General features: G+C 40.6%; 1 protein-coding gene and 1 pseudogene across 4 annotated transcripts in view; one reads left to right on the forward strand and one right to left on the reverse strand.

Moving 5' to 3' along the window:
• LOC309694712 (GTPase IMAP family member 8-like) overlaps nucleotides 1-16,958 on the forward strand; it is a 67,271-nt pseudogene extending 50,313 nt beyond the window's left edge. Inside the window, exon 6 of the transcript XR_014280784.1 lies at nucleotides 16,817-16,958. The product of XR_014280784.1 is annotated as a GTPase IMAP family member 8-like (transcript). The remainder of the gene's footprint in view (nucleotides 1-16,816) is intronic.
• Nucleotides 1-24,196, reverse strand: part of LOC309693606 (uncharacterized protein) — a 129,194-nt gene that overhangs the window by 88,036 nt on the left and 16,962 nt on the right. The gene's annotated exons all lie outside the window — the stretch shown is intronic.

A 24,196-nucleotide genomic window follows, 5' to 3' on the forward strand; every position in this document is an offset into this window, starting at 1 on the left:
AAGGCTCCAGGTCCAGACAGTTTTCCAACAGATTTTTACAAAGAATTCTGGACAATTCTGGCACCAGTTTTTCACAGGATGTTGCAGGAAATCAAAGAAAATGGTAGACTACCACCAAATATGAACTCTGCAATATCAGTCTCTTACTAAAACCAGGCAAAGACCCTGTATTTCCTTCAAGCTATCGTCCAATATCCCTTATTAATGTAGACCTTAAAATAATCTGCAAAGCTCTCTCAAAAAGATTAGAGAAAATAACCCCCCTTTTAATTCATCCCGACCAAACTGGTTTCATAAAAGGTAGGCACTCATCAACAAATACACGTAGATTACTTAATTTAATAGACTACTCATGCAGTAAAAACACTGAAACCATAATATTCTCTTTAGATGCAGAAAAAGCATTCGACAGAGTTAACTGGAAATTTCTATTTGCAACTTTACACAAATTTGGTTTTGGATCCTCTTTCATAAACTGGTTAAAAATATTATATAACTCCCCAACAGCTTGTGTAAGAAGAAATGACCAAACATCCTCCAGCTTCTCTCTCCTTAGGGGCACCAGACAGGGATGCCCACTCTCCCCTTCACTGTTTGCAATTTTTATTGAGCCACTAGCAGCAGCAATTAGACAGGCTACAACAATTAAGGGCATAAAATGTAAGAATGTAGAACATAAAATCAGTCTCTATGCGGATGATGTGTTACTTTTTCTCCAAAATTCACAAACCAATCTCTCTGGGGTAATTACATTGATAAATTCTTTCTCAAGTGTCTCAGATTATTCAATTAACTGGTCAAAATCAACAGTTCTTCCGATTAATTGCTCCTTCTTCTTCTCCTTCCCCACTGCAATCTGGAAATATAAAATATTTAGGTATTAATGTCTCTCCTAAACTTTCAGAATTAAGTAAATTAAAGCACATCCCACTTTTAAAGACAGTAGAAGGCGATCTGGCTAGATGGAAATCTTTACCCATATCACTCATGGGAAGGGTCACCGCTATAAAAATGATGGTCTTGCCAAAAATAAACTATTTATTTTCAATGATCCTAAATAAGCCATCACAAGATTGGTTCAGATCTCTAGACTCGTATATTTCTAAATTCCTTTGGAAAGATAAACCCCCACGTATCAGCTTAAAAACACTACAAAAGACCAAGGATAAAGGAGGATTAGATCTGCCTAACTTTAATTACTATTTTTTAGCCAACAGGCTTCAGTTCATCTCTAGATGGTTTAAACACACCCTCTTAAATGAACCTTGGATAGAAGTAGAGCAGGCACTATGTAATAACCTAGAAATTTCGGACCTACCATTTATCAGCTCAAACATCAAACGACATGAATGCTTTAAAAGCATCAATATCAGCTCTTCTCTGACAGCATGGTGGGAGTTTCTAAAAATGACAGAGCCTTCATTAATCCCATGCAAACGTACACCTATCTGGAACAACCCTGACATATTACAAAACAATAATATGATAAACTTTCCAGATTGGAATTGCAAAGGGATTAAATACCTGGAACATATATTGGAAGGAACAGACTTTATTTCGTTTGACAGACTAGTTACACAATATGGGATCAACAAGAAACAATTTTTGGAATATCAACAAATTAAATCCATAGTAAAAAAGAAATTTAATCCCAGTGAAGCTGAATTACAAACACCACCAAGTGTGGTACAATTTTTTAGTCTAAAACCCCCCAAATTATTGTCTAAAATACTGTATACAGAACACTTTCTAAAATAGATGAATCAATATCCCTTCCTATTGCAAAATGGGAAGCAGATTTATCGATCAGCTTAGACCCAAACCTTTGGTCTCAGATATGCTTAAAAACCTTTCCATGGATCAGAAATCCCAGTTTGCAATTAATACAATACAAAATATTACACAGAGTGCACTATACTGGTCATAGGATGTTAAAGATGGGCTATACGCCTTCCAACAACTGCCCTGGCAGTTGTTGGAAGGCGGGTCCGGGACAGGCGTGGAGGCTTGGGGGTCTGGGGGTGCTCCGCCCCCCGGTCTGGGGTGCTGGATGGGCCATGGGGACTTGGGTCCTGGCTGTTGTGTCGCCGGAGCTGTGGGCGGGTGGGTGCAGGGGGGCTCAGCCCCAGTGCAGGGGACCTCTGGTGCATCGGCCCAACTAGGGGGCTCTCTAAGTGGTGGGGAGGTTGTTATATCTTTGCTGGTGGTCTCCTCACTACAGGAGCTCACACTGCAGGTGGGGGGAGAGATATAGGAGAGGTGGAGAATGAACTCAACCTCGGTGTCTATTGTCTTGTGTAGTTTGTGAGATGACTGGATGATGGGGTGGGTGCAGTTTTCTCTGGGGTGGAGTCGGGTGGGCTGCCCCAGACTCTATGGGGCTGGGCGGTGCTGCTGCTGCGGGCCCCGGTCCAGATGGGCCTGGGCCCCCTTGCCCTGATGGGTCCCAGAGCGTGAGGGTGCCTACTGGGGTCAGCGGGGGAGCTGGCCCCAGGGAGGGGCCACTTGCCCCTCCCTTTCTTCCCTCCCCATCCTCAGCTGCCTCCCTATTCCCGCTCTACCACACCCACCCACACACAGGGCTTGGGGTGCAGGTATGTCACCAAGGTGCAGGGGAGGCACTCCCCCTCTGTCCCCTCCTGGCCGCCTATGCCTCAATTTTATTCTGCAACCTAGACATCACCATTACTCACACTCTCACATAACACATACATATAGGGCCTTGGGGGTGAGCACGTTTTACAGCATCCAGAGGATGGTCGGTGTATTCCAACCCGCCTCTGGCGCTGGTGCCCTACCCTCAATTTTAAATGCATATAGACACTAAGGGTTTTCGGGAGGAGCCGTGCTGCTCTCTGAGATGAAGCAAGTACCATGCTCTCCTGTGTTTTAAATGCACTTTAGAACAGCACACAGCAACACTACATATGAGCGGGCGTAGGGAGGTTTGGGGTCTTCACTCACCCTGGTTCTGTTAGCCGTCAGGGCTGGGGGGCTGGGAGGAGGTGCTGGTCGTCAGATTGGGGTCTGGGATGCGGGGCCTCCCTGCTACTGCAGATAAGGAGGTGGTCCGCTTGCCTCCACCCCAGAGAGAAGGGTTACATCTCCTGGGTTTAGGTGCGGCTTGCCCCTCTGGGGGCGGGGGTACCTGGACCTGGGATATAGAGTATGTTTGGGGAGTGCGACTGTCTGTGCAGTGTCTATTTGTATCTGTCTACACGTTGGGTGAGTGCCGAGTATTTGGTTGTGCATATGGGGTGGGAATGCACGTTTCTGTCCACGTGCGCCTGTTCGTCTGTGTCTATATGTCAGGTTGGGTCTTAGACTCAACCTCTCTGGGTACATCTCAGGCCCTCCAAAGTTCGGAGGCCTATCTCCCCTCACCACACTCCCTGCCGGTGGCTGATGCCCTCAGACGTTGGTGTGTTGGTGGTCCTTGTCGACTGGAGCTGGGCACTCATGTACTTACCGGCTCACTCCTGGTGGCCGATTGGTGCGGCCTGGCGCCTGTGGCCCGGCTGGGCCCCTTCCGGGGGATGGGATGCCCTCAGGCCTCTGGGCCTGAAGCTCGGTCCTCTCTGGCACAGCTAGCTGCCGGCAGGGCCCGCGGGCACGCCACTGCAACCCCTTCTGGCCTCTGCTCCGTAGCTGGTGGGTGACCTCTCGTTTGGGGCTCTACTCAGCTCTTCCCAGGAGGGTGGCACGGTTTCCCCCCTTTTGGTGGTCCTCATCGGGTCCTTGTACTCTGGGCAGGCACGTGCAGAGGGGGGGGCTAGAGGGGCTTGAGCACCCGCCCCTTTCCTGATGGGTGCCCAAAGTGCCCTTTTGTTGAGGCAACTTTTTTTTTTAAATTATTATTTTTTATGTGTGTGTGCGTGTGGAGTCCTGTCTGTGCTCCTCAACAATAATATTTAACTATTAATCACAGTTTTGCTAAATAAAAGGATCTGGCTTGCATCAGTCAGATGATCACATTTAACCAATGATCGCCCTTGACGGCAGAACGCGCTGGTTACGAGCCGGGAACGAGCTCACAAAGAGCACGCGCATTTTTAGCGGTCCGGAGCTGTAGGAGAAACACAAGTTAACTCAGAGACACAGACTGATGCGACAAAACCAGTAAGTAGGTGTACAGCGTACACTGTAGTGTATAGCACCCAGGAGTATTGGCTTATTACGTACACGTTGGTAAGCTCTCTTGTGGCAACTGACGAACTGAAACAAATGAGCATGCTGTGTGTGCAACAGCGCGACAAACATTACCTGTCCTTGTATTAACTGCACAAGTAGTGCTGGTCATAGCTGCTGGCTACCTGGCTGTCATGGGTCTGTAGCTCTGTCACCGTTTTAGGGAACATATTTAGTTTTAAAGTATTTAGAAACATATTTAGTTTTAAAGTAAGTTACAGGGCTTTTCCTGCCTTTCTGGAGGGATTATATTTCACTAAAAAACGATCTAATATGCATTGTCCACATAATTATGCATTATTATAATTATAATATATTAAAAACACACGCTGTATTTTAAAGAACATACATTAAGAAGCAGATTATATTAGATTTAGATTTTAAATAAGACAAAATTTGGATTTTACAGCAGTAAAATGATTGTATCTCTACAGTTTAAAAATGTAATAAGCTTTGCCCCTGCACAGAGTGGATAGTGAAACAAATGGAATCATCATAATGACATTATTTCATATTTATTACTTCCCCCTCCTCATTGCTTTATTATTGTAGCTCTAGTAATAAATAATAATGTAAGGATTCTGGATCAGCACAGTGATGCCCATAGTATATACAGTATTCTGAAGAAGGTCTAAAATGTCACTCTGTGTGCATGTGTGTGTTTTATTTAGATGGATTTACTCATGATATAACATTGTCCAGACATGCCTGGTAAGGACATGAGGAGGAAACAGCAGGAGCTGTGTGAGGCTACTAAAGGCAGTGCTATAACATTTTTCTGTCATCATTTTATTATAGATTAAGTGCAAGAGTTGTTAGGTGTGGATAATTAGATTATAGTTTATTGCAATAGCAAGTTGTGCCTTGTTCTCAAATAGACAGCAAGTGGAGAGTGATAGATGAAATGATGGGATGGAAGGAAGAAGAGAAGCAAGGAGTGATTCACAGGCAGAGCCTAAATTATTTCTCACAGTTTTTTGTTGCCTTATGGTTCCAAGCGCTGTCACCAATCTTTGCATTTTGTTATTATCTCATGACACTTGTTTAATCAGCTACCATCTCTCTTATGGACTTTTTAATGTCTACAGTCTCAGATCAACACAGCCCTGCCCTTCCTATATTAGATTCTTGATGAATGTGTGTTGTTGTTATTCAGCCTGGTTCAATGTGCCCCTTTTTAACTTTGAGCACCCGCCCCTTTAAACCTCTCTGCACGGCCCTGACTCTGGGGCATCTGGATATCTGGGGCCTGGATCTCCTCCATACCTGCTTCATATCCTGGTGGATGGGGCTATGGCTCCCCACACTCCCTAGCAGATCGTTACATGGAGAAACCTTTGGAATACAAGCGTGCTGATCCACACAGGTGTACACACGGGTGTTCACAGTCGCGGACTACACCTTTCTTGGCTGCTGCCTCAAAGCACACTGTGCGCTGTCTATCTTGTGTGCTGCATAATATCGTTTAATATTTAGTATCTACTGTTATCTACTGCTAGCTAGTTTATTGTGATGGTGCTGTTTTTTTTATGTTGCTCTTTTCTTATTTGCTTTCTCTGTTTTTTTTTCTCCATACAGGTGATCCAGGTGTTTTGTTTGTTTTTCTTTCTTTCTTTCCCCCTTTCTCACCGTCTCTTCTCCCCTCTGGTTTTCTTTCTCTCCCTCTCTTTCTTTCTTTCATTCTTTCCCCCTGTCCTATCCCACAGTCATGGCTGTCCCGTTTGTAGCAACCGAAAATAAAATAAATTCATAATTATAATAAAGGTCAATCAAATGGACCAATATGGCAAGGCCATGATGATCCACTTGGTAAAATAAATCTGCTTGGCATCTTTCTTGGCCTTAAGACAACAATTCTGATGGCTATAGATCCAAACGGGACACAAAAAAAGAGGAAAAAAAGACATGACATGTTAAAATCCAGTGGCACCATGGCATCATACAATAAAATAATGTGATTAATACATAAGTAAAAGAAATTCCTATACAGCGCCATCAGTTGGAAACAGCAAAAATGAGTAAAGTGTTGTAAGCGCCAGGCGTCTGCTTTATATTTTTATTTACGATTGAGTTCATGTTTGTTTTATAATTCATAGATTCATTACATAGGTCATCTTTTCAGGATTAATAAATGTGAAAATATATGTGTTTACATAAAGTAATTTTAAATCACTGTTTTGGGATTGGAACCTAAAAGGGGGTACCTCTCACTTTAAGTATGTAAGTGCAATAGTAGCATAAAACCCTGTGTGAGAGGGAAGGGGAGGCGCATGGACAGAGAGGTTGGGAGTCTCACGGTTTTCTGACCGTGTGCACAGCTAGTTCTGGATAACTGCTATTTTTTGGAGCTTTCATGCTTTTTTTAGGAAGGAGGTCATTGTTACATCTTCAGTTTGTAATAAATAAACAGTCTTCAAATCATAATGCAACTGGAAGCATTTCTTTTGGAAACCAGGAACACGCGTCAGCCATAGACTCTTCTTTTTTGAACTTGGTTTATTGGAAATTACCCTACAAGTGTCATAAAGTGCAGTAGTAAAACACCATTTCTTCACCTTTGTCCCTCTAAAACAAAAAGGCAACTTTCTTCATAGTCATTTTGTCGTCTAGTTTGGTTGGTTTCAACAGATCAATAAAATTGGAAACATTATAAATATTTGTATTATGAAATACATACTGGCTATCCACACAAAAACACATACTGTCGCAAAACATAACAAAGAAAACAGAAGAAAGCTGTAAAACTGGCTAAAACTCACAGTAGCTTACAGTGAGATGGCAAAGAAAAGCATTCAATATTGTGATGGCCAAACCCGTGGCCACACTCTAAAGTCGGTAACTTTTGTATTTTCATTCTTCATTTGAACATAGTAATACATTTTAGTTTCCAATAACTTTATTGATTGGTTTGGATACATTTGTTCTATTTCTAAGCGCGCACATTTAATTTACTTATGTATTCATACTACTTCATTTCTTTGCTTTCTGACTAACCTTTGTCTTTTTATTTCTTACCTGCTATCATCCCTGGGAGTTGCCGGACAAAAGATGGTAGCCAGTAGTGATGGCCCGCTTGAAGCTGAAGCTCCGGTGCGTGTGTCAAAAAAATCAACACACTGCTTCAGAAGCACTGTGTCGAAGCTTGATTCGTTTGGCCAGAGTCACGTGATCAGTGATGTCCGAAGCTTCATTTAGAACCTAACTGCTTCGGTATCTGATTCAATGGTTTATAAGGAAGCGAATCATTCGCGGGATTTGTGGAGTGTTTTGATGGTGACAGATAGCGAACCACTGATCATTCTACTGAGAGATTTGGAGCCAGCGAGGAATAGAGGAGGTTGATTTTTTGAGTTGATTTTTGTCAATCGGGTGGGTTTTCCAGCTTTGTGTTCTGGCTGTTTGCTTTTGTTTTGTGCGTGTTTATTATATCTGAAAACGGGAAAAAGGTAAAATGTCAAAAATCTGCTTCCATAATATAAATATCATTAAACAACTTTAGAAAAACTTCCACTTGACTATTTACATGTAATGTTGTAAAAATATATATTTTATTGTTTAATTAATCTGAAAATGTTAGTCTGCCAAATGTGCAGCAATTGAATTTATTTATTCTCTTTAGCTGATAGTTTGTGAGGCCCAGGTAGTGTCACGGTTCTGGGTCCGTCGGACCCAGTAGTTTGAGTTTTATTATGTTTTGGTTTTAGTTTGCATCAGGGATTGTTTTCTTGTTCTCTTGTAGTGTTGATTATGATGATGTTTATTATTTGAGTTTCATGTTTCTGTGGTGTTTAGGATTTGTTCTTCAGTTGTGTCTGCTTAGTATTTGTCTAGCTCCATGTGCCATTTTCTGTCTGTCTCTCTATGTCGAGTTTGTGTCTTAGTGTGATGGTTGCTTGTTCCTGTTTTATTGTGATGGTCTGCGTCTCATGTGAGTGTGTTCAGTTTTACCTTTGTCTCGTCTTGTTGATTATTCCCAGCTGTGTCCACCACCTGTGTGTAATTCCCCTGTGATTCTCTGTGTATTTAAGTCATGTCTGCCGTCATTGTAGTTGCTGGTCCGTCTGTGTTTCCACCCTGCTTCATCTGTGTGTTTCCCTGCAGTCTACCATCATCTGTTTCCGCCCGCTCTCATTCATGTCCAGGTTCGTGTTCTATAGTTAGTTTGTTCCCAGTTTAGTTTAGTCATTGCTCCGTTCGCCGTTTGTCCATTTCCTTTTTGTGTTTAATAAACCACCCTCACACCCATACAAGTGCCTGCGTTTGGATCCTCCTTTATTTTCCACACGGCTCATCTCACTCGCCGTGACAGGTAGACTGTATAACTGCATCTCTACCAGTTTCTCTGCACTCCAGCCTCCTCTGTTCCATGTGAAGGGATGTTCCTTAAGGCAGGAGAAATTATCTCCACGAAAAGGAACAAGTTCGGCCATCGCACACTAGAACAAATTCTCTTTTTAAATAAAAATGAAAAAGGGTTACCGTCAATGCATCATGTTTTTAATTTGCAAGTTCATAAGCATTTTCCTTTTCCATTTCACAATCAATTCTACCCCCAGGTCAAAAATATGTCTGGGAAAATTTCCCTAATTTAATATTATTTATAAATATACCCCTCCGGCGATTAATTGCATACCTGCATGGAGGCAAGACCTCACAGCAGAAGCCTACTCCATAATGTGTTTTACATTATTATATGTATATATATGTAACGTGGTATTTTTCAATTATTGTATTTACCAACATCAAGAAGTCACAAGCAAAGAAAGACCACACCATGGTGCATATTTAAACAAGGAGAGTTTACTGGTCAAAACTATTTATTAAACAAATAAAAGACATTTTTTTAACCACCAAAAAAATACACGTTCAAAGAAACACAACGGAGGCCCAATATCAGACAGAACTCCACTCTGTAGAGTGGGCAATCATAATGAAGCGGTTGGTTTTATTTTGTGGATTCAAGCTGCTCTTCATATTTTTGGCCACCAGATGTCACCAGAGAGGACTGTGTTGAAAAGCTTCGAGTAATGAACCGTTTTTCAATACAAGCTTCAATGCTTCAGAAAGCTTCATTTGGCCATCACTAGTAGCCAGGGTTTGAAACCATTAAATATGAAGGAAGATAATTGGACCACACCACCACTTCCTGCTGAAGGGGGAAATGTGTGTTTTCTTTACTTTAAAAACAAAGTATTTGTATTTAATTAAATATTTGAGTTTAGGGTTTAATGGGGTTTTTGATTTTCTTCTTTAGTGTTTAGTTTATTAACGAACTAGATTGTACTGCATCGTTTGTGATTTATGATTGTGTTTTGTTTGTTACCCCTCATGTGTCACAATGGTCTGATCAGCCATTATATATACCCTTGTATGTCATTTCATGTTTAGGTCAATTATGTATGTTTGAGCAGTCATTTGGTTTGTTAAGTTTGCAGTCTTTGCCTGAGTTCAGTTTTGTTTCATTGACCTCTTTTATGAGCTCAACATTTATTAGTCTTGTAAATATAATTTTCGGGGGTTAAATAAATGGAAACTATATTTTTCTAATAATTCCTTGGCTCCTCCTGTTTTTCAACTCGGTCCATCACAAATATAAATTTGACTGATTCAGGGTAGTGATGGCCAAATGAAGCTTTCTGAAGCATTGAAGCTTGTATTGAAAAACGGTTCATTACTCGAAGCTTTTCAACACAGTCCTCTCTGGTGACATCTGGTGGCCAAAAATATGAAGAGCAGCTTGAATCCACAAAATAAAACCAACCGCTTCATTATGATTGCCCACTCTACAGAGTGGAGTTCTGTCTGATATTGGGCCTCCGTTGTGTTTCTTTGAACGTGTATTTTTTGGTGGTTAAAAAAATGTCTTTTATTTGTTTAATAAATAGTTTTGACCAGTAAACTCTCCTTGTTTAAATATGCACCATGGTGTGGTCTTTCTTTGCTTGTGACTTCTTGATGTTGGTAAATACAATAATTGAAAAATACCACGTTACATATATATACATATAATAATGTTAAACACATTATGGAGTAGGCTTCTGCTGTGAGGTCTTGCCTCCATGCAGGTATGCAATTAATCGCCGGAGGGGTATATTTATAAATAATATTAAATTAGGGAAATTTTCCCAGACATATTTTTGACCTGGGGGTAGAATTGATTGTGAAATGGAAAAGGAAAATGCTTATGAACTTGCAAATTAAAAACATGATGCATTGACGGTAACCCTTTTTCATTTTTATTTAAAAAGAGAATTTGTTCTAGTGTGCGATGGCCGAACTTGTTCCTTTTCGTGGAGATAATTTCTCCTGTCTTAAGGAACATCCCTTCACATGGAACAGAGGAGGCTGGAGTGCAGAGAAACTGGTAGAGATGCAGTTATACAGTCTACCTGGGCCTCACAAACTATCAGCTAAAGAGAATAAATAAATTCAATTGCTTGTCACGGTCTGGCTGGCAGACCGTGGGGATGTGGGGAAGGAGGACCCAGGCGCGGAGCTCAAAGTTCAAGCAGTGCGTTTATTTACAGAGGGTGATATCAAACAACAATAAATCCCCGTGTTTTTCCCCAGACTCCCGTGTCGTGTCCTCCAAGTGCTCTCTGCTCCCGTGTCTGCACTCCCGGTGCTCGCTGCTCCTTAAGCCTTCCACGCTCCTCCTGCGGGAAACAATAGCGGCAGCAGTCGTTTTTTCTATTTTTTCTCGCATTACTTCTTCTTTCTCTCTCAGGATGCGTTGTTTCTCCTCTTCAATCGCCCTCTCAGCCTCTTGGATCATCTCGTTGGTGTAGTGGCTTCCTCCGTTCTTCTGGACTATCTCTCTGATCTTCTGGATCAGCTCAGTGACCTAAGAGCTCTCCTTCAGTTTATTGTTGAAGACGTGGTACTGACCGTTACATCTGGCCAAGAGCAGGTCTGAGCTTCTTTCTAAGAACTCTTCCATAGTGGTGCCTTCAAGTTGGTCCCCATGGGTAAAGAGAACCATGCTGCATTTGTCTGCTGCGTGGCCAAAGATTTTTCGAATCTTTTGCACCGTCTGTTTTTCCTCTTCAGTGTATCTGCCCAGTCTGACGACCACCAAGAAGATATGGGGTCCTGGAGAAGCATAGGAGATGCACTGGCATACATCTTTAGTTGTTCTCTCCTTATCAACCCTGTTTGATACCAGGGTTGATAAGGGGCAGGGATAGCTCAGTAGGTAGAGTGGTGGCCCCATGATCGGAAGGTCGGAGGTTCGACTCCACTGAACAGCTACTCTGAGGTACCCCTGAGCAAGGTACCGTCCCTACACGCTGCTCCCCGGGCGCTGCATTGGTGGCTGCCCACTGCTTCACTGGGTGAATGGGTTAAATGCAGAGGAACTATTTCCCTATGGGGACTAACACACACACTTTACACAGCCCCGGGGTGTCAATGACAGCAATTTGCTGCCCATCCACTTTAACTTTGCCTTTTGAACACTCTACAGTCATAGATTTGGCACTGAACTTGGATTCAAAGCACTCACGACCCTGAATAGTGTTTCCAGTAGCACTCTTTCCAGTTCCAGTCTTTCCCACTACTACAATCCTGACCTCAACGTCCTTTGTCCTGTCAGGATCTGTGTAGAAAAATGAGAAATAATGAACTAGGATCTATATCAAGCTGTAAATACATTCTGAACATCAACTAAGTTTTGGCATAGATTTTTCTAGATTGCAAAAATTTGCAGATACCCAAGAAGATGTGTCACAACTATTAATTCTGTGAGGTCATAGTCATGATCAGTGATGTGTATGTATGTTATTAATTATTATTTAGATTGTTGGGGTTTTTTGGGTTTTTTTTTTTAAATTTACCTCACATACATATAAAATCCTAAATCATAGGGTTGGGATTGGAGTTTAGGATTAGAGGGTTAAAAGTAGGGATGGGTTTTTATAATCGATTCATCAATTAAAATCGATTCTGGCTTGGATAATGTAAAATCGATTCATTAACATCCTGAATCTATTTTTTAATATAAATTTATTTTGCCCGAAATGCCAGAATCTCTGGTGACATCTCACAAAATTTCAAGAACCACCAAACAGTTAAGACAGTAAATGAGAGCAGGTACAGGGATTCTGCACAAAGACTTAAACACACAGCGTGACCCGCGGATCAGAATCAGTTAGATGTCGCCTTTCTCACGGTCGGGGCTGAAAGCCGACAGCTCGCTGATCCGGGTCCGCGCTTTGTGTTCACGCCCTTTATGCGCCGATTCTAAAGCTGTTAGTTTGATCTCTCTCCAAACAATATTGACCGAACCAGCAGCAAAAGAAGATCCAAACGCTTCACATAAACATCGTCATGAATTCACTCTTTTACTGTTTTGCTTCCACCGCGATGCACAGCTCTCTCTCCCTCTCCCCCTCTCTCTCTCTCGAACAGTTTCCCTTTCTTCATTATTCGCTTGCTTGTTACACACAAGTCTACTGTTGCTTACAGCGCTGTCAGCCGCTGTTTTTTTCCCTTTTACATTCTTCCGAAAAGAAAACCTCATTTCTGCTGTTCAATACTGAACAAATTTAAACTTTTTAAAATTATTCAAAATGCAAAACGCTTAGCCGTGTCTCTAATAAAACCGCTGTAACTTCAGAGGTAATGTTCATATGTTGATTAATGGTTTTCTTTCGTTTTTGATGTACTGCAGAATATTTTTATAAAATCCCAGAACAGGAAAATCACCTTCATGTTTTTCTGTGTTTTATCTTCAGCTACTTTGACACAAAGGCATCTGCTGTGATGCTCACACCTTTGATAAAGTCTTGCGTGTGTCAGCTTCCTTTTTATTGATACAAAATTATGTAAATGTACTGATCTGAATTATAATATTTCTGACTGTCAAAATTTCCCAGATTTAAATCGAATCGAATTCAATCGAATCGTAGATCGAATCGATTCGGGACCTTGAGAATCGGAATTGAATCGATTCTAGAAATCAGTGACAATACCCAGCCCTAGTTAAAAGTTATTTCAAAGTGATTTTCAAAGCTACAGCTACAGCTGCTTTCTACAAAAGACTTTCTCCACAGGGCTTGTCTAACATTTAATCATTCAAGCCTGATCACTGCTGTAACATTAAAAAAGCACTACTAACATGAAGACTTACCAAGTTTGCTGTCCTAAATTGTTCCTGTCCTAAATAGTGCAGTGCAGATACTTCTTCTGGTCTCAAGTCAGAAGTGAAAGTCAGAGACCTTTCTACACCCTCTTTAACAGAACATATCAACCAATTCACACTCACAATTAACTGCATTGGACACAGAGTGAAAGTAAAATTTTTGTGGTATTTTTCCAGTTATAAGCAGAGATGGGCAGAGATGTAATCCGATTACTTTTTTCAAGTAACAAGTAAAGTAAGGGATTACTATTGAGAAAATGGTAATTAGATTACCATTACTTTCCCGTAGGAACGCTGCGTTACTGCGTTACTAAAACCATGATTTTTTTTGCGAGAATGTCTCATGACAGGAATGTAAGCAAGTGCGACGTTCGTGATAACAGCTGTGTGCAGATCAACAATGGATCACATATCGACTGTGGGAGAGAGTATGAGCGTGCAGCGTTTAAAGCGTGGAAGTACTGACCTTACTTTGAGTTTGATTCCATAAAAAGTGACAAAAACATTCTGTTGTGCGTGGGAAGAAAACTTATTTTTACAGCAAAAAAAAACCCCTAAACTTCCAAGCAAGCACCGAGTGCGCTATGACGTAATGGGAAATTCACAGAGAAACTCGCGGATTCTTCAACTGACCGCGGCACACCTGCACCAGGGTAAACCCCCGCCTACCCTGCTCCTGCTTTACAGGTGAAAATAGAGCAACATGACCGCTAGACCAAAGGACTTTATTTATTTTCTGCTGTGTTTTACTTGCATCTATTTGAAAGAGTGAGTGTAAACACAAAAAATATTTTATTTTATGTGCTGGAATGTGCAGAAAATAGGTTTAAATGTTAAACTAATTTATTCAAGTCAGAGAATGTTGCATATAATTAAATTTTTGCTTGATGCATAAAGTTAAAAGATTAAAACTAACAAAACAAGTTTTAAAAAGGGACTTTTCCATTTGATTACATTTTGTATGATGGGTTATGCAGAAAAAGTAGAATTGGGCTGAAAGATTTATCGCTTTAAATGGTAAATGGCCTGCATTTGTATAGCGCTTTTCTAGTCCATAGGGCCCCAAAGCGCTTTACACTACATTCAGTCATTCACCCATTCACACACTGGCAATAGCAAGCTACATTGTAGCCACAGCTGCCCTGGGGCGCACTGACAGAGGCGAGGCTGCCGGACACTGGCGCCACCGGGCCCTCTGACCACCAGTAGGCAAACATGGGGTTAGTATCTTGCCCAAGGATATTTGGCATGCAGCCTGGGATCGAACCACTGACCTTCTGATTAGTGGCTGACCTGCTCTGCCACCTGAGCTACAGCCACCCCAGCTTTATCACCTATTCAAGTTGTAAATCGTGTTTTTAAAAAGTAACTAAGTAACTAAGTAATTAATTACTTTTGAAAATAAGTAATCAGTAAAGTAACGGGATTACTTTTTTGGGGAAGTAATCAGTTACTGATTACTTTTTTCAAGTAACTTGACCAACACAGGTTATAAGGGTTTTTGTATAAAGCCGGATAACCATGTTGATTTCTTGAATTCTTTGCACCATGTGCCTTTCCTCTTCATCTGAGAGCATACAAGAAGATACAGGGTCATGGAGAAGCTTAGGAGATACACAGGGATGCACCTTTGTGATTTTATCCAAGGAAGGCCTGGTATCAGACAGATGTAGCTTTCCCTTTAGAACAGGCTACACACTTTGATTCAAAGCGCTGATGTGCTAGAGTGATGTTTCCAGCTGCAGTCTGATTAGTCCTGTGCATTACAAGCACACATTGCATGTGTATTTAGCAGTAAAGAAGCTTTAGTAATTGTATATATGTCACGGCTCAGGTCAGCGGCCGTGTGAAGAGTGGAAGGAGGACTCAAAACGCAGCACTTATTCGGATGTGAGGGTGATTTATTGATAACACCAACATAAAGTGGAGATGGCAAAACTGAACTAAGGACGAACTAAACTGGAAGAAACTACACAAAGGAATGGCAAACCTGAACATGAAGAGAGAACAGCAGGGAGAGTACGCAGGGGATTACACCAGGTATGAACACAGACGACGCGACGAGGAACAGAGGCAAACACACACTATAAGTACACAGAGAGACACTGGGAAATCACACACAGGTGGGAGACACAGCTGGACCTGATTAACCTGACGAGACAGGGGAACACTAACACCAGGGACCAATAGAGAGAGCACAAACCCAAAACCCAGTATCTAAAATCCCAAAACACAAACCATCCCAAAACAGCCCAAGAATAATAACAATAAGGAACACAAACACAAAGTCACTGAGTCATGGCCGCAGGACCATGACAATATATTTATTTATTTTGATGTTTTTGGTTCTATTCATAAATAAATATAAGTGTGAAAACAGTAATGTGCTCTGCTTACTTGCTTGCTTTTTCCTCCCAAAATCATTTACAAGAAACGGCAGCATTATTTCTGAATAGCAAGTACTGCTGCACAGATTAGTATAGATTTCTTTTGCCTCCAGCTTCACTTTTTGATTTGTGCACCAAACTCAAATTTATCTGATGTGCAAAGCCAGACCCTGTCCCCCCCTCCCATCCCCATTTACAAGAAACAGCAACACTTTTTAGAAGTACAGGCACTGCAGCACAAAGCAGTTCTTGCAAAACATTAACATTTGAAAAATGTTATCTTATAATCTCAAAATATTTTTAATAAAATTAACATTTTTAATGAACAATATTCAAGAACAAAAAAAAATATTCACATAGTAGTTAGTCAAAGGAGCTTTCAAAGAAAAGCGTCTGGACTTCTTTAAGTTACTTGAAGACGTTTCACCTCTCATCCGAGAAGCTTCTTCAGTTCTATGGTCAAATGGTGGAGAGTCCCAGATATAAACCTAGTGGGAGTGACCCCCCACAGAGGGACAAAAGGACCCCCTGATGATCCTCTAATCGCCTGAGCCAAGGTGTGTAACTGGGTGTGGGCTCCAATCAGCCAGAGTTTCGGGTGGGTTCATTGTGAAACCTGGCCCCACCTTATCATGCAAATTCCTGAGGCCCAGGATGTGAGTGGGCGTTAAGGCGTCTGGGAAGGGATCTCAAAACTGGATTATAGATGGCAGAGAGTTGGTGTCATAAACCACCGCCTCTGTTCAAAGATGGTCGCTCACAGTGGACATAGATGGCTTCTTTCACTCCTCTTTCAAACCATCTGTCCTCTCTGTCCAAAATGTGAACATTGGCATCCTCGAAAGAGTGTCCTTTATCCTTAAGATGCAGATGGACTGCTGAGTCTTGTCCTGTGGAGGTGGCTCTTCAAACAGCAGATCCAGTGGACATATTGAATTTCCTTTTTATGTTATCTTAGTCATTTATTAGTTGAAGTAGAGTCTTACTGTGGGCTTTTGGGACATTCAGTATTCAGTCATTATTTTAGTTAGAGATATCTATATGTATGTATCTTTGTAACTTCTCTTGTTGCCAATGATGTTGTTTTTTTGTTTGTGAGATTTACTTTTCTTCACTTTCTTGGTGAACGAATCCATCTTTGCTCCAACTTTTACCTTCCCCTTGACTCAGTTGTTTGCGTTGCCTTTTTCTTCACATGTGTGACTCGCAACCTGACAATAAACTTAGATTTGTGAACTTTGTGCCATGACCTCTAGAACTGTAAGCATTTGTCTGTCATGTGAAGGCTGTGTGCAGGCAGGAGTGGTGATATGGAGGACCCTAAGCGCGGGCGGGCATATGGACAGGTGTAGATCACGACAGGACACAGGACACAAGTGCAGATTCATGTAGATGGTGTGGAAATTGAAAGAGTACTTGAACATAAGTTTCTTGGTGTGATTATAGATGATAAATTAAACTGGAAGTCTCATATAAATCATATACATAACAAAATTTCAAGAAGTGTCTCAATCTTGAGTAAAGTAAAACACATTCTGGACCACAAATCACTCCACATTCTCTATTGTTCCCTGATTGCACCGTATTTGAATTACTGTGCAGAGGTTTGGGGCAATACTTACAAATGTTCGCTATCATCAATCTTTATATTACAAAAAAGGGCCATAAGGATAATCCATAAAACTGGTTACAGAGATCATACAAATCCACTATTCTTAAAATCAAAAATTCTAAAATTCACAGATCTGGTTCATTTTCTCACAGCACAAATTATATATAAAGCAATAAATAACCTGCTTCCTGACAATATTCTAAAAATGTTTTCTAAAAGGGAACGGGGATACAATTTGAGGGGGGAATTAAATTTAAAACATCCTCGTATCCGTACAACATTAAAAAGTTTTTGCATCTCTGTGTGTGGAGTGAAGCTGTGGAACAGACTAAGTAAAGATATGAAGCAATGTCCAAGCATGGCGCAGTTTAAAAAGCGGTTTAAGGATATGGTTTTTACAGGGTACAGGGAAAAGGTAGAGATTTGATAGGGTGTTCTTGTCTAATATTTTCATGTGTGTGCGCATGCACGGGTTTGTTGGTATGGGTATATATGTATGTGTATATGTATATGTATGTATATATATATATATATATATATATATATATATATATATGTATATGTATATATATGTGTATGTGTGTGTATGTATGTGTATATATATATATATATATATATATATATGTATATATTAAATATATATAAAATTGTAGGTTGTGTATCCTTCAGGTGTTAATGGGGTTATTGAAAATGTGTATATGTGCGTATGTGTGTATATACGTAGGTATGGATAGATAGAAACATATATGTGTATATATTAAAAAATAAATAAATAAATAAATTACACATAACATATAATGTAATTACAAGGAGGTATTTCTGTAGTCTATTGATACTAGATAGTGGAAAAGGGGTGGGATTAAATAAGCTTATGCTTCTTCCTGCTCCTTTTTGAACATGGACGTTATTTGGAGTTGTGGTTGCTCGTTTTCCTTTTGTTTGCTTTGTTCATTTGTCTCTTTTAATTCTATTTTTTTTTTATACTTTTTCAACATGTTCAAAATAAAGATTCAATCAATCAATCAATCAAACTTCAATACGCAGAGGGAGCAATCACAGAATGGAAAACAGGAGGGAAACACAGCTGGGGCAAATCAGGCCTAACGACACAAAGGAAGCAAAACCAGACACATTAACACAAGACTATCAAAGTAAAACAGACTGAACTTATAGACACAGACTCACAAGCAGGCTGTCACGGTCCTGGGTCTTATGGCCCAGTGTTTTGAGTTTTAGTTCATTTTGATGTTTATAGTATGTTTAAGCTCATGTCTCCTATGTTCATTTGCTTATTAGCTCCCCCTTGTGTTTTCAACCCCTGTGAAGTCTCCCTTGCCCTTCGTGTGTTTCATGTCTGTTGTCTTATGTTGTCATGTCTGCCTCTCATGTTTCCCGTTTTATTTTGAAGAGATCTCGTGTTTTTATATTATGGATTATGTTTTGAGTCTTTTGTTGTACTGCTTCCTGTTTCCCTAGATTTCAGTTATGGTTATCATAGGTTTAGTTCTTTGGCCTTGTCATATGGCTTCCCTGTGTTCCATGTTATGTCTACTGTGATGTTTTGTACCATGTTTCAGGTTCCTATGTTCTGTCTCCCCTGTTGCTGTTAAGTTGCATGTTTAGAATTCAGTCAGTGTGTTTCCTGTTTTACTTTGTAGGTCCATGCCTCATGTGAGTGTTTCTAGTTTTGTGTCCCTGTTTCGTCCAGCCTGATTACTCCCAGCTGTGCTCCCCTTCTTTGTCTCATTCCCTCGTTATCCCTCTGTGTATTTAAGCTCTGTGTTTCTCTTTGTCAGTGTGGTAGTCTCCCTCATAGCTGTGTGATTTTTTCCCCTGTGGCTCCTTGTACTTTAGTCTTCCCAGTTTAGTACTGTTTTTTGTGTCTCGCTTTATGCCAGCATTAAAGCTGTGTTTTGAGTTTACATTTTGTCTCCGTGAGTTTGCGTTTGGGTCCTCTCCTGCCTGCCACACAGCCGAAACATGACACAGGCACGGCAACAGAAACGTGGGAACAGGGCAGACACTGACTGGACATAGAATGGAGGGAATAAGGAAACCAAAACCTGAGAACTACATAATCAAACAGCAAGAACTGGAGAAAAAATAGAAATGCAAAACAGAAACCAAAATCTTCACAAAAATAAACTAAGAAGAGAACACAAATACAGGGTACAAAACAGAAACCACTGGGTCAACGACCCAGGAACCCTAACCTTGTAACCTAGTTTTCTCCTTTAAAATAAATTTGTGAGTCAAGGTCATAATTCAACTGAGTGTTGTTCTCAGTGTTGCTGGTTAACTTTAGACTTTTATTAATATAATTCTGGAAAACACAAAATATAAAAATTACAGGTTGAATAGTAGTATCTTAGCTTCTCATTGTTATTTATCTACTGCATCATATCCTGATCAAATTACTGCCACAAGCAGTAATTTGATCAGGATGTGAAAAACTCTACCTGTCCCTGCTGAATCAAAGCAGAAGCAGAAAGGTTTCTGGGTTGCATGATCACTTTAACCAGCTAGCCATCCTGTTATCGGAGGAACCAGTTAGAAGCTATTCTCAAAGCAGCTGAGTAGATTTTATCTCAAGTCAGTGAGTAACAGTAGAATTTTGCAGAACACTGAGAAAGATTTCTGACTGTTGATGGTCTCATTGGTCATCATATCCACTGTCTTGTCCAACAAGAATGTAAAAAAACCAACCCCAAACCCTTTTGTTTTCTACATTTAAGACTCAAATTCAAATTATAGATTTGACTAGCAGATGAAGACAACAAAAGCAGAAAGGGGCCCTGAAAGACACCAGTGCTGGTGCAGGAAGACCAAGAGCCAAAACAAAGATGGACCATTGAAATATTCTCCTCATTCTTCATAGAAAGAAGTATGAGGAGTACAAGTAGAATGGTGCCGATAAAATACAATTACGTAGTAGATAAGCAAAACAGAATGAAAGAAATGGAAGAAACACCTAAAATAATACAGAAAGCAAAGGCCATGAAAGGAGGAAGTTCAGGAGGAACAGGGTCAGGTCTGGGGCAAAATGTCGCAACAGAGTAATTGTTGGAGTGAGTTTGATAAAAGTTGTCATTGTTGTGCTTAAAACTGTAAACCTTGTCCTGAACTGCATGTTCAGATATTTTTCTGTTCCTCCCCTAATCTAGGATGGTGGGGGATGCTATTAACTATAGTGTTTAACTGCAGGCACATTGCATGTAAGAGTCTGGTTTCCTTATTTGATAAGGAAAGTTTACTTCCTACCATTTATGGGCTCACCTATGCTTGTATATGGTGAACCATTTAGAGGAGTTAAGACACATACAGGCAGTGTTGGGGAGTAACAGAATACACGTGCCATTATGTATTTAAAATACAAAATATGAGTAACTATATTCCGTTACAGTTAGCATTTAAAAAGGTGGTATTCCAAATACAGTTACTTTGTTGAAATAAATGGATTACACGCCGGTCTTTTCCTGTTTCATGTTAGTCTGTGCCCTCTCTACGCCGGTGGAAACCCAAACAAAACACCCATTAAGAGGCTCTAATGCCTGCGTCTCAATCTCGCCGCCCATGTCACCTCTACATAATAATAATAATAATAATAATAATAATAATAATAATAATAATAATAATGGATTGGATTTATATAGCGCTTTTCAAGGCACCCAAAGCGCTTTACAATACCAGTATTCATTCACTCTCACATTCATACACTGGTGGAGGCAGCTACAGTTGTAGCCACAGCTGCCCTGGGGCAGACTGACAGAAGCGAGGCTGCCATATCGCGCCATCGGCCCCTCTGGCCAACACCAGTAGGCAAGTAGGGTAAAGTGTCTTGCCCAGGGACACAACGACCAGGACAGAGAGCCCAGGGATCGAACCGGCGACCTTCCAGTCACAGATGCGATTCCCGACCCCCTGAGCCACGGTCGCCCAGTCGCCCACATAATGATGTGAAGAAATATTTTTAAAAGTTATTGTTCAAAAAGCAATAGGCGGAGTGTTACAGGCATCGTCCTAAAGAATGTAGCCTCATGGGCAGTGTAGCCCAGTTGTAAATAAGCTATTAAGACTCGACTGTACACTGTGTTCATGTTTTCCTCCGAAACAATAAGCTCCTTTTGAGCAGCCTTTCAACGCCTCTCTCTGTCTCTCACTAGCAAAGTTGACCCAGACAACAAAGTAAAGCTAGTTTTCGGCGAGCCGGATTAGCCAGAGGTCCCTTTACGGTTTTATGCCTTTACGGTTTGGAGCCTCTGACCTGTTTTATATACGTGCGGAATAGTTTTCTATAAAAGATCACTGCAAAAAGTGCAGGCTTACCTAATGTCCACCCTACTGTTACTCATTTTATATTAAGATTTAAAAATCTAGTTGGTATTGGTGTGGCGAATAACCTTCAATAAAAGTAATAAATCACACAGCAATAGTACATTCATGCAGTTGTAAAAAGCATGATAATATATTAAGTAATCCAAAGTATTCAAAATACGTTACTCTCATTGAGTAATGTAATGGAATATGTTACAAAATACACTTTGGGGCATGTAATCTGTAGTGGAATACATTTTAAAAGTAACCTTCCCAACACTGTATATGGGTGAAGGGAGGTTACCTTTTGATAACTGGGGATGTGGTTAAATGGTTGTAACCAGGAAGGGGACACACACACACACACACACACACACACACACACACACACACACACACACACACACACACACACACACACACACACACACACACACACACACACACTATGACATGTGAACGACTCTCCAGATAGTTGGCACCAGGGGCCTCCTGGGAGTAGTTCTCCTAAACAAAAGGCTCTTATACCTGACAAGATACAGAGTGCGTGTTCTGCCATACCATAGATCACAAGACAAGATATGACCTTCCCATGAACTTAAGAATGTGTAGAGTGCACCCAGACCCTTAGCAGGCCTAAATAAGGATGAGACATTTTATCAACATACAGTGGCTTGCAAAAGTATTCAGCCCCCTTGAACTTTTCCACATTTTGTCACATTACAGCCACAAACATGGATCAATTTTATTGGAATTCCACATGAAAGACCAACACAAAGTGGTGTACACGTGAGAAGTGGAACGAAAATCATACATGATTCCAAACATTTTTTACAAATAAATAACTGAAAAGTGGGGTGTGCGTAATTATTCAGCCCCCTGAGTCAATACTTTGTAGAACCACCTTTTGCTGCAATTACAGCTGCCAGTCTTTTAGGGTCTGTCTCTACCAGCTTTGCACATCTAGAGACTGAAATTCTTGCCCATTCTTCTTTGCAAAACCGCTCCAGCCCAGTCAGATTAGATGGACAGTGTTTGTGAACAGCGGTAATGTGACAAAATGTGAAAAAGTTCAAGGGGGCTGAATTTTTTGCAAGCCACTGTATAAACGATTATATATCTCTAAGCATAAATTATAATATGTTTCTAAGTACAAATGACAATCCTAAAATATCACTCTGACATATTTACTACAGTATGGTACTGAGGACCACAGCCCTCCTCTAGGTACAGGGAGTCACTGCGTTCAATCTTCAGACTTTGTTTTCTCCTCCCAAAATCATTTACAAGAAACGGCAGCATTTTTTCTTAATAGCAAGCACTGATGCACAGATTAGTATAGATTTCTTTGCTTCCAGAGTAACCTTTTGACTTGTGTACCAAATTCAAATTTATCCAATGTGCAAAGCATGACCCCCCCCCCCTCCCATCCCCATTTACAAGAAACAGAAGTACAGACACTGCACCACAAAGCAGTTCTTACGTGATGCTTTCGCTGTTTTCACATCTGCTGCAACAGGATATATTAAAATGTGTTCACATTTGCATGTCCTCAAGCTGCAAATCTTTGATTATGTTTGATTAATAAATTGAATATTTTCAGTTCTATTTATAATGTGTGAGATCCTGCATCATTAATTTACATCAGTTCTTGCAAAAATTTATCTTATAATCTCAAAACATTTGTAATAAAACATTAAAATTACTTTTAATAAACAATATTCAGGAAAAAAAGGATTTACTCAAATAGTAGTTAATGCAGAAAGATGCTGATTTCTGAGTAACGACTAGCAGATGAAGACAACAGAAGCAGAAAGGGCCCATGAAAGACACCAATGCTGGTGCAGGAAGGCCAAAGGCCAGAACAAATATGGACCATTGAAATATTCTCCTCGTAGAAAGAAGTATGAGGAGTACAAGTAGGATGGTGTCGATAAAATACAATTACGTAGTGGACAAGCATGGTGCGGACACAGGGAAGAAAACAACCCAATTCTCACAGGTGGGTAAACAGAACACTCAAGAGATCAATTCAAAACAGAATGAAAGAAATGGAAGAAACACCTAAAATAATACATAAAAGGCCATGAAAGGAGGAAGTTCAGGAGGAACAGGGTCAGGTCTGGGGCAAAATGTCGCAACAGAGTAATTGTTGGAGTGAGTTTGATAAAAGTTGTCATTGTTGTGCTTAAAACTGTAAACCTTGTCCTGAACTGCATGTTCAGATATTTTTCTGTCCCTCCCCTACATCTAGGATGGTGGGGGATGCTATTAACTATAGTGTTTAACTGCAGGCACATTGCATGTAAGAGTCTGGTTTCCTTATTTGATAAGGAAAGTTTACTTCTTGCCATTTATGGGCTCACCTATGCTTGTATATGGTGAACCATTTAGAGGAGTTAAGCAAGGGATGTGGTTAAACGACCAAGAACCAGGAAGTCACGTATACAGACACACACACACACACACATAAACAATCACTCACATGCTCGCACGTGCATATACACACACACACACACACACACACACACACACACACACACACACACACAC

The sequence above is a fragment of the Aulonocara stuartgranti genome (genome assembly GCF_965226115.1).
Source record: "Aulonocara stuartgranti genome assembly, chromosome: 18".
Taxonomy (NCBI): domain Eukaryota; kingdom Metazoa; phylum Chordata; class Actinopteri; order Cichliformes; family Cichlidae; genus Aulonocara; species Aulonocara stuartgranti.